The sequence below is a fragment of the Rhyacophila brunnea genome, unplaced genomic scaffold (assembly GCF_057557595.1).
Source record: "Rhyacophila brunnea isolate RB1 unplaced genomic scaffold, BYU_Rbru_1.0 scaffold_22, whole genome shotgun sequence".
In the NCBI taxonomy this organism is placed as follows: Eukaryota; Metazoa; Arthropoda; class Insecta; order Trichoptera; family Rhyacophilidae; genus Rhyacophila; species Rhyacophila brunnea.
The window spans coordinates 10219974-10230760 of record NW_028232882.1 but is presented as its reverse complement, the minus strand read 5'-3'; positions in this window follow the sequence as shown (position 1 = coordinate 10230760).

Here is a 10787-nt window from a genome sequence, read left to right as displayed (position 1 = left end):
TCGTGAAATATAATGTTCTATCGACCCCTGGAATCGTGATGAAAATAGAATAAATCATATTCTTCGTACACGACTCAGTTAACGATTGGTGATAGTTGGGTCAACAACGAATTTGGCTGCACCATTCGCAACAAACATTAAACCGACATCCATACAACGTCCTTGCTAGAAAGTTTATCGCATGCGGAAGAAGAGCAATTGTTGAAATTGGATTCAGACGGATTCTTGAAAAATAAATATAAGGAGTGTACTTTAACATCATTCTGGTTGCAAATGCGACATGACGTGTATCCAGTTTTAACAGAGAAAGTCCTGAAATACATTTTTCCTTTTCCAATTTTATATCTATGTTAAGTCAAAAAAGGAACAGGCTTTTGGATGTGGAACCGTATTTCAGATTAAAATTAACAACCAAGGAACCAAATTATGATGATCTGTCTCAACATAAACAATTTCATTCTTCTCATTGATTATAATGAAAGTTAACTTTTATTTATATTTTATTATGAATGAAATTTATTTTTCGTTTATGGTTATTTTGTTTATGTACTATATTATATAATATATATTATGTATTTTGATTGTTATTAAAGCATATGCATTTTTTTTGACGAGGGGTACTCAGTGTTAGAAAAATTATAGAAGGGGTACACAGATGTCGAAGGATGGAGTCAACGTAAAGAAAAATTATTTTATATGTTTAAATGTATCCTACGTTTGAGCGACACCCCCATTCACCTACCTCTCTGTAATAATATCTAATTTCATGTGCGATTTAGGCTGTGGGAATTGCGCAAGGCCCGCAGGAAATCAAAAACACAGATCGGCGGAGCTCGTTCGTCGTCCTTTTAAGCCTTCCGAGGCCGCTTGACGTACACTGTGCATATTTGAAACATACCCCATACCAGTAGCGAAAGGTGGAGGTAGGCTGTTAATATGCGACACAAATAGTGCACCCTAAACTTTGTCAGTCATGTTTATTTGTTTTCATTGAACTAAGACTACAATATACATAATTCGGAGAAAATACAGCCAATAGAAAAAATCTTTTTTAAAAAGGTAAGACACCCGGTAGGAATCGAACCTGCGTCTCTTGGGAATGATACATTCTTAAAATCTTGTGAATTATTTGTTGAATAAAATAAATAGTTAATTAAGACTACAATGTTTAGCTAGTGTTTGTTATTTTTTCAAATTCAATGAAACCCTGCCTGATCCAAGCCATAGTAGGTAAATAATAGCCAAAAAATATTCGTTTATCTATAAAATATCTAAAAGTATGCAATTAAACCATACACAACTTTGATTAGGCAGGGCTTAATGAATTAAAAAATAATGAACCAACAATATGACATGTAATATCCATTGTTAATCCAACGAAAACAATTAAGTATGAATGAAAAAGTGTGCACAATTTTATTGTATCGCCCAAAGTATACCAAAACTCTTATGGTGTGGCTTAGAGAGGGTTTAAATGATTTTAAAAACTAACCAACACCATCTGTAAAATTGTAGTCTTAGTTCAATAAAACAAATACGATTGACTTACAAAGTTTAATGTGCACTATTTATGTCGGATCTTAACAGCCTACCTCCACCCTTCGCCACTGCCCCATATTCAATATGCCTTACTGCGTAGAAGGCGTCCACGATTTGGTAAGTTTTTCGATTTTAATTACACATCTGATTCAATGTATTTATTTAGAAAAAAAATATTTGTTTATTTAACACAGTGGATGAACTACCTTTTCTTGCTTCAAGACTAAATTAAATATTAAAATATTTTTCGCATAATTATCTATGGGGATAAACAACTCAATCCGTGTCAGCATATTGATCGGCGATATTAAATAACTGACCGCAATCATAAATAATTCTTTAATACCCATTTCACGTAGTGTCCATTTATGGCAAACTCAGTAAATAGCGTACTGCAATTATAATTTCCGCAATATCCATTTTTCAGCCATATCCAATGGCGTAAACTCCATATAGAGTAGCTGACTCAATTATAATACTTAATTATTTCCTAAATATTCTTTTCATTTTAATTTAATTTGATTATAAGTACGTCAATAAATAGCGGATCATAATTCATTGGAGATGTCACTCGAATATAAGTACCCGGTATGTTAGTATCTCAGTCTCTATATCGCCCTGCACAACATCTCATTCTACCGAGACTTTGACCTCGGAACAGTATCATAACTGCTGTAACATACTCTTGTACCCACTGTTTACGCTGCAAATAAAACTCGCTCCTCCATCCATTGGAGCAACCACCGAATTTCGACTTCTTCATCCACAACACCATCACTCCCACATATCTATCTATGCAGATTATTTTACAAAACAAAATAATCTTATTCATTCTTCTACATTGTATTTTAAAAAATCTTTCCTAGGTCGCATAACATCATAAACTTTTTTCCAGGCCGTTACACGTTCTGGCACTTCTTCGAATATGTATAATCAATATTATTTTAGACACAATAATTTTAATCTAACCTAACGTGAATATATGTGTCGCTAGATTTCAAAATCAGCCAAGTCCATAATAGATGAATAGGAGAAAAACAGCTTTTTATTTTATCAAATACACAGTCACAAGGATGAAAGTTTATATTATTTCGAGTATAGAATATTTAAAATTAATAAATTCCACATTTTGATAATGCATAAATGTTAGAAAGCAGTAGTTCTTCAGCAATTTACAAAAATACTTAAAGGTGGATTTGGCTAATTTTGAAATGTAGCGACACATATATAATTATGTCGCAGTTATGTTATATTCTAAACTGGCTATTAATATTCGGATATAATCGAATAGACACCCTAATTCTGAAGTGGTTGTGACAACAATTATAACTATTTTCTTTCGAGCGTTTTAACGTCAATCCACTGACTAGATGGCTAACTTTTGACTCACTTAAAAAATTAGAAAACATAATAAATATTATTTCATACCTATATTATTTCTTAAATTATGTAGGCAAAAATATCTTATATAGCACCGCACGGGGACCTTGGAACACTCTCTCTTTCACTCGTTCAGACGTCGCATGCAGCACCGTCCGTCCATCACACAGACTGCAGAAAAGGGGTCACCTGTTTAACTATATAAGGCGACGTTTTGCCGATCATCAACAGAACCATTTGAAATAATCACGACAAAAAAAAACCAAAAGAGGAAGAACAAATCTAAGAAGAGGGACTCAAAAGCAACATAAAACCTAAGACACCTAAACGCGCTACGACGCAGACGAAGACTGGTCGAGATGCAGAAGAAGAGGGGTAAACAGAAAATTGACTGAATATTTGAACTTTTCAAACAACACCATTGCAAGTGGGATATTAAAAACCTCCGCTGGACCTTGTCAAGTGCCAGGAAAACCGAATAATTTCAACAAACCTACAACACAGATAAGCAACTACAGACGAAGGGGATGACGCAATTGCATATGTGCCCCATAAAAATAGGAATATCCCAAGTCAAGTCAGTTAGCAATAGCTTGACAGAAGGGCCTCACAAGAAACCTACACTATTTTCCAACAAAATACAAAACTTCAAGTACACGCGCAAGGAAACAAGACTCCATCACAAGATGATGACCTTCGACTTCTCAACTCTTGATAATTCACCTTCTCCTTATTCAATTACAGATACTTCTTCCACAGCAGGTGTGGCTGGAAATGCACTGACCCCGTGAGACCCCTTCCAGGGTTTCACGGTAGAGGTAAAAGAGGTTCATTGGGTAGCTTTAGAATGTACATCAGAATGAGATTGTGGTAAGAGCTATAGTTATAGAAATTGGAAACGGAGCATACCCCCTAGGGACTGGGCAAATATCTTTGATTTTATCAAATTATCCAAACAAGATCATAATTTCAAGCTGAGTATTCCATAAAAAGATGAACTTTTTGTTTGTTGGACCCATAAGGACAATATTATTCGGAAGAGGGTTTTTCTTCAGGGGGGACATGCTCAGCGTAGGTAAAAAAGGAGCTTTTGTTCTATTTTCAAAGCATGATCCTGGGCATTCCTTAAACGTTGTAGACAATCTATTTATATATTTTTGAAGCCTTATTATCCTTTATATTTATTTTAAACGTTTGATGACTGTATAAAGTATTTTTATTACATAAAATAGTATTCTTTTAAACCTCTCGCTCTAATGTTTTAGAATATAGTCATATTTCAGTACATAAATGTGCAGTGGTGTTAAGATTTTTTACATTTATTAATTTTTAAACGCATTTATAAAACCATCAGTATAATTTATGTTAACATTATTACAGTGAAATATTTACGATAAAAAATTATATTGATAATCTCTGTGATCCCAAATTTGACAATTATGTACTGAAATATGACTATATTCTAAACATTAGAGCAAGAGGTTTAAAAGAATACTATTTTATGTGATAAAAATACTTTATGCAGTCATCAAATGTTTAAAATAAATATAATGGATAATAAGGCTTCAAAATTATATAAATAGATTATCTACAACGTTTAAGGAATGTCCAGGATCATGCTTTGAAAATAGAAAAAAGCTCCATTTTGATCCACGCTGAGCACGTCCGCCCTTAACTGTTTCCCCTCGAAAAATTTGTTTGAAAAGCGAAGGTAAATGTAAAATCAACAGTAAGTTCAATACTTAGCTACCTAGAGTATATGTGGGAAAGGTCATTTATATACATATAAGACCCAACCTTAGAAATATAATAAGCCTGGAAATCGAAGTCTGCCTCTTAGACCTCACAAGGTCTTAGTTAAAAGAAAAGGTTGGGAAATCAGTTATCAATTGGAATTGGAATTCAATTGAATTTGGTTCCGTCAAAAGATCTAATTCACCTAGTAGCCTTGCTTGCACTTTGAAAACGGGTAACACTGTACCCAGTAAGCCTTATCAGAGTCAAGTGATCTTTTCGATTTAACTAGGTGCATGTAGGGATTGCAATACCGGTATTTCAAAACCGGTATCCCAGTATTTTTCGATACTTACCGAAATACCGGTTTTAAAAACCGATTTGAGGGCCGACGACGCATGCCCTGTGTTCAATTCGTGAGACGTACGGAAAAGTCTCGAGTGTAGATCTGGCTAATGACACGTGCAGATTTTCTAAATACATTTTTGCATTATAAATAGATAGGTACTTACTTCTCTAATTTAAAATTTATCCAAATATTACTTTCGCCAGTCGCATCACGGGTGTGTTAGGTGACGTCGGTCAGTAATTAAAGTAATACCTACTTTGATTTAAAATACAAAATCCGAACGCCAATAGTAGCTCAATTTAGAAAGCGCTTCAGTGAATAATAAAAACCATTAGTTAAAATTATTCGCAATTAAGTATGACTCCTTTAGCATAGTAGTCTATGTGCGTTGGCACGATACCCGAGAGATTTAAGTTCAATTCCTGCGGGTGGCTTACATTTTTCAAAAAAAAAAATTCTATTGGTTATAATAATATTATATTTTCTCAGATGTATTTTCAAAATTATGTATATTCAATAATTAGAATGTTACATTCTTAAATCTTGTTAATTATACGTTGAATAAAAAAAAAGTTAATTAAAAACAAATAAGTATGACTGGCAGTAGTTTAGTGTGCACTATTTATGTCGAATCCTAACAGCCTACTTCCACTCCTCGCCAACAGGCTACTAGGTACTAAATATTAGGTAAATATAAACAGTATCTTTTATGTTAATATAATATAGTTTTAATTTGATCGTATAACTTAGCATAGACAAATATTAAAAACATTACAATTTTGAAAGTAATAATTAGCTTACCCCTCCATCCCTCGCCACTGTTATAGATAATATTCTATCAATAGTTATATATTATATCCATATACATTTAATAATTGTTTAGTAATCGCCATAACGTATGTTTAAGTCGTGTTCTTTTTGGGTGAAGTCGGTGGAATCGGAGCTTAGAGAAGATTAATACAGAAAGTTCCTCGGAAAATTTATTTATTCATAAACAAACTTTTAATACTAATGGATGGCTGGTAAATTATTCGGCTTTTATACCCGGCACTTCCCCGCCCCCTGTCTTGTTTGTATATCGGAGCATACTTCATGGGAAATGTAAAAAACATCGGAATTTATGTAAAACGAAACGGAATATTTTTGTTCGACGGTGAAAAGTTTTTAAATGTTTCACTGGATTCATAATAATACTGCCAATAGATCATAAATATTTATTATCCTGTAGTAAGGGTAAGTGAAAAGACGTTACGTAAAACGTACATTTTTTAACCTTTTCAGAACTTACTATATAAATTATAATATATAATAATCATGGCCCCCACAAGGGGGGACTGGCAGGGCTCTAGCCTGGGGGGCCAGGCTCAGGAAGGGCCCGGCGTGACGAGCCGACCATACCGAGATAAACACAGATTTCTTTTATTTTGTTAACTGTCAATTCATGGTGGAACTGCATTGTATTGTTGTTTTTATTTAATAAAACGCATTTTTTTGTAGTACTTATTCCAATTTTAATCATTAGATTAGGACCGGTTTCGTCCGCCTCAGTGGGAGAGTGTAGAGTTGTATCCTCAGTGTAGAGTTGCCGCCTCAGTGTAGAGTTGAAAATTTCCCACTGAGGCCGACGAAACCGGTCCTAATCTAATGATTAAAAGTGGAATAAGTACTACAACAAAAAAATTGCGTTTTATTAAATAAAAGCAATAAACACAGATCACAAATTTGCTCTAATGTTTAAAAAAAAATCGCCTGTAATACAATTACAATTATAATATTTCAATATAAAATGTATGTAACAAATACTAACACATTATCACGTTAGCACGTTAGCGGTCGATAGTCGCCTTTTGTATAGAATAGACCCGATGGAAGGTTATATTCTCAAAATCTTGTTAATTATTCATTGAATAAAAGAAAAGGTTTATTAAAAACCGTTAGCAAGTTCAAGTAGACGTTATAACTCAAATATTTGGCGAGAGCCGGGCATCGGTTAGTAATTAAGGTAATTAAAATTCCTTGCTTTTTTAATATACAAAAACCTATAGTCAATAATAACGCAATAAATTTGATAAGAATTTCATGTATGACCTACTAGTTTAAATTGTCGTAATTCGATAGAAGGCTCGTAGCATAATTAGTTAATGCACGGATTGGCGCGACACCAATGGTTATACGGGTTCAAATCCCGTCAGAAACATTTCACGCATATCTTCTTCTTTGGCCATATCCGCCCTTTAGCTGGAGCATATGGACACCACGCGGCGCCTCCAAGAATCCCTGTCGCACGCCAGTCTTCTTGCTTCGTTCCAGGTCAAACCAGCATCCCATAGCTCCGCCGTATACACTCTGTAAATTGTATTTAACGGCCTTCCAGGTCGCCGGAATCCGGTCGGCTTGAAGAACAGGCAAGCCAGGCTAAAGTTCTGTTCTGGCATCCGCAGCACGTGGCCGAGCCAGGTCCAACGTCGCCTCTTCACTTTCAGCGTGATGAGAAGCTGCTTGGTGCGTTCTCTTATCTCCTCGTTGCTCCTAAAGTCATACCATCGCACACCCAGTATTCGTCGCAAACATCTATTTTCGAAGCTCAGTATACGGTTGCTCTGAGCCTTCGTAAGGTGCCATGATTCGCTACCGTAAAGCAGCACGGTTAGAATGCAAGCATCGAATAGGCGGCATTTGGTTTTGACCGAGTACAATCGTGAGTCCCAGACATTTCGCATCGAGTTGAATGTTGCTCCAGCCATTCCCATTCGGATAGCGAGCTCTTTCTGCAAAATGCCATCTCCCGTGATGTGTACCCCCAGGTACTTGAAGCTGTCGACGCTCTCGATGTTTTGTCCATCGCTAATCAGAGGGAAATCTGGATCAGGACAGGTGCTATTGCACAAGACGTTTGTTTTCTTCGCGTTGATTTTCAATCCAACGTGACAGGAGTTGTGATGCAACCACGCATATAACCAATAGGAAAAATACTTTTGGGTATATGCATGAGATGTTTTCAAATTATATAATATGTTCAATATATATAGACTGTTACATTCACAAATCTTATTAATTATTATTTTTTGAGTAAAATAAATAGTTTATTAAATTATTAGCATGTCCAAGTGCATTATAAAAACTAAATAATGGAGTGAACCGTGACGTCGGTTAGTTATTAAGGAATTAAGTAATACTTACTTTACCTTAATATTAAAAAATCGATAGCCAATGCAATTTAAAAGTTAAAATCGTCATAAGTATGATACGTAAGTAGTCATAGGTTCAAATTCCGCAGGTTGTCGTATTTTTTTCTAAAAAGATTTTTTCTAAGAGGTATATACATTTATATGCATGAGATGTTTTCAAATTATATGTGTTCAATAAGTATTTTAATTATCAAAGTTAAAATTGAATATATTAAAATTTCGACGTGCATGAGCCGTTCGTGAATAGATAAATAAGTATTATTTCGACTGATTTTCTGTTAAGTTAATATATTATGCTGTAAAGGGGGCAGTAGGTTGTCAAAGTATAGGAAACTCTGATTCAGACAATGGAGTCACAATAGACTTTCTGCAGAGAAACCTTCGCGTCAAATTAAAACGAAATTCTGCTCCACCGAACTCGTAATTAAATCCTCCCTTCCAGCTGACAGATTTCCCTCAATAAGAGAGATTCATTCGGGGCTTGTTTACATGGCGGGGATTCCGTAATACGATTTCTTAGCTGCCTGTCCGGAAACTACGCATCGAATAAGTTAAACACATCCTTAAGAACATGAGACGGCCATTTAAGATGACCGGAAGTGGCCCATTGCTCGGAGCCTTCCGTTATAAGATCCCCGTATCCGGTCTGTAGATAACAGGAAACAGTTAACCACCATCTACGAAGTTGCTTCTATATTACTGGAAAATATATTACTATATTCGCACAATAAAAGAATATACTGTCTTGACCAGTGGCGAAGGGTGGAGGTAGGCTAGATTAAAAGGAGTCAACCCACACAAATCAAATTTTACAGGAGGCACAAAAACGTTTCTGTTATGGTTTTCGGGTTTAGTTAGTTTAGTTAAGAACGTACATAAGTGAAACGGCAAATAATTTTCAACAGTATGTGGAACGAAATTTCGCATTCCTCGCCAGTCGGAGAGCGACAGTCGACCTGTTCGCACGTCAATTTGTTTTGTGATGGCGTCGGAAGAATATATTCTTAAATCGTGTAAAGATGACTAAAAAACGTTCCACATCTACTTGAAAAAGAAAAGATGATGAATATACTATTACTATTACGAATATAATAATAAACATGACATTAAAAGGACGTATGTTGAATTTTTATGATAAATTATGTTTCGTTCGGCTCGCGTCATTTACACAATCCGCGCATCGCCTAGTCACGATCTTTGACCATGAAGAACATAATATACTAATAACATAATATACAAGCCGCACAAGAAGATAATTATTTTGGAGTTTTGTGTTCCCAATATGTTTAATTATCGATGTAATTAAATAAAAACCAATAAAAATGATGGTTAAGTCTTTTTACCCGACTTAATTTCCTCTTTTTAAAAGAAATATATATAATATGATAATATTATGATAAATATATATCATATTATGATAAATTTTGATAATAATTCGACATTTGCAGCTATCCATTTCGACACGACGTGTATTTAGCAGTTGCAAAAGGTGGAGTTAAGTTAAGTTAAGTTAAGATCCGACATATATAAATCACACTAAACTTTGCAGTCATGTGCAGCGTTGCCAGACTTCCCGATTTTTAATAAAATCATTACAAGATAAAAAGAATGTTTTATATACCACGTTTTTAAATTTTCTGTTGAATCATATAAACTTGACAATTCTATGTATTAATAAATACTTTTTTGTACTTGATAGAAATACTGAACAAATATAGAATACTGAAATGTCATTTTGACATTTTATATAGATTTCCATAGTAACGCACGTATATATTAATAATTTAGTTGCTAGGACCCCAGACTCCTAGCAACCAATAATGGTATCGAAATAACTTTTCATACAAAACAGAATTAACTGAAAATGAATTCAATTCTACTTAAAGATGACTAAAAGTATTAAAAAATGCATTGGCATCGTGTTCTGATATATTCTAAAAGTTTCAAATGTCTAGCTAGTCGGGAAGTTAGTTAAATATCGATTCCAAGATTTGTAACGGACAAATAAGAATACGAGCTAAGAAAAACGTTGTAAAATAGGACTGTTGTTCGATAATGTTCGCTTCGTAAAAGATTCAGGTGATCATACATCGCTCTGTCCATGCCCCATGGCATCCGCAAAAGTCTTCCTAGATAGTAAATTCCGAAGCCATCTACCCAACGATTTTATTTATTATGCTCGTTATTATAGTTTCTCGATATTTACGCAGGTGAACTTCGTAAAATATCTCTACTTCAATAAGGCGGAAACAATCCTTTATTATTTAGTGCGTATGGCAGTAGTTTTCAAAATGTGCGCCGCGACGAATCTCCAGAAGCACCACAGCAATGGCGAAGGGTGGAGGTAGGCTGTTAAGATCCACCATAAATAGTGGACACTAAACTAAAAAAAAGGACCGAGAAGTTCTACATAGTATCAAAACCAGGAAATTACAGTACCTCAGCCACATTATTAGAGTACAAAGTACAGCATTCCCCAACTTTTCATTCAAAGAAAGATCAACGGTAAGCGTAGCAGAGGGCGGCGTCGCATTTCGTGGCTTAAGAACCTCCGTGATTGGTACGAGTGCAGGTCCACTGAACTGTTCCGGGTAGCA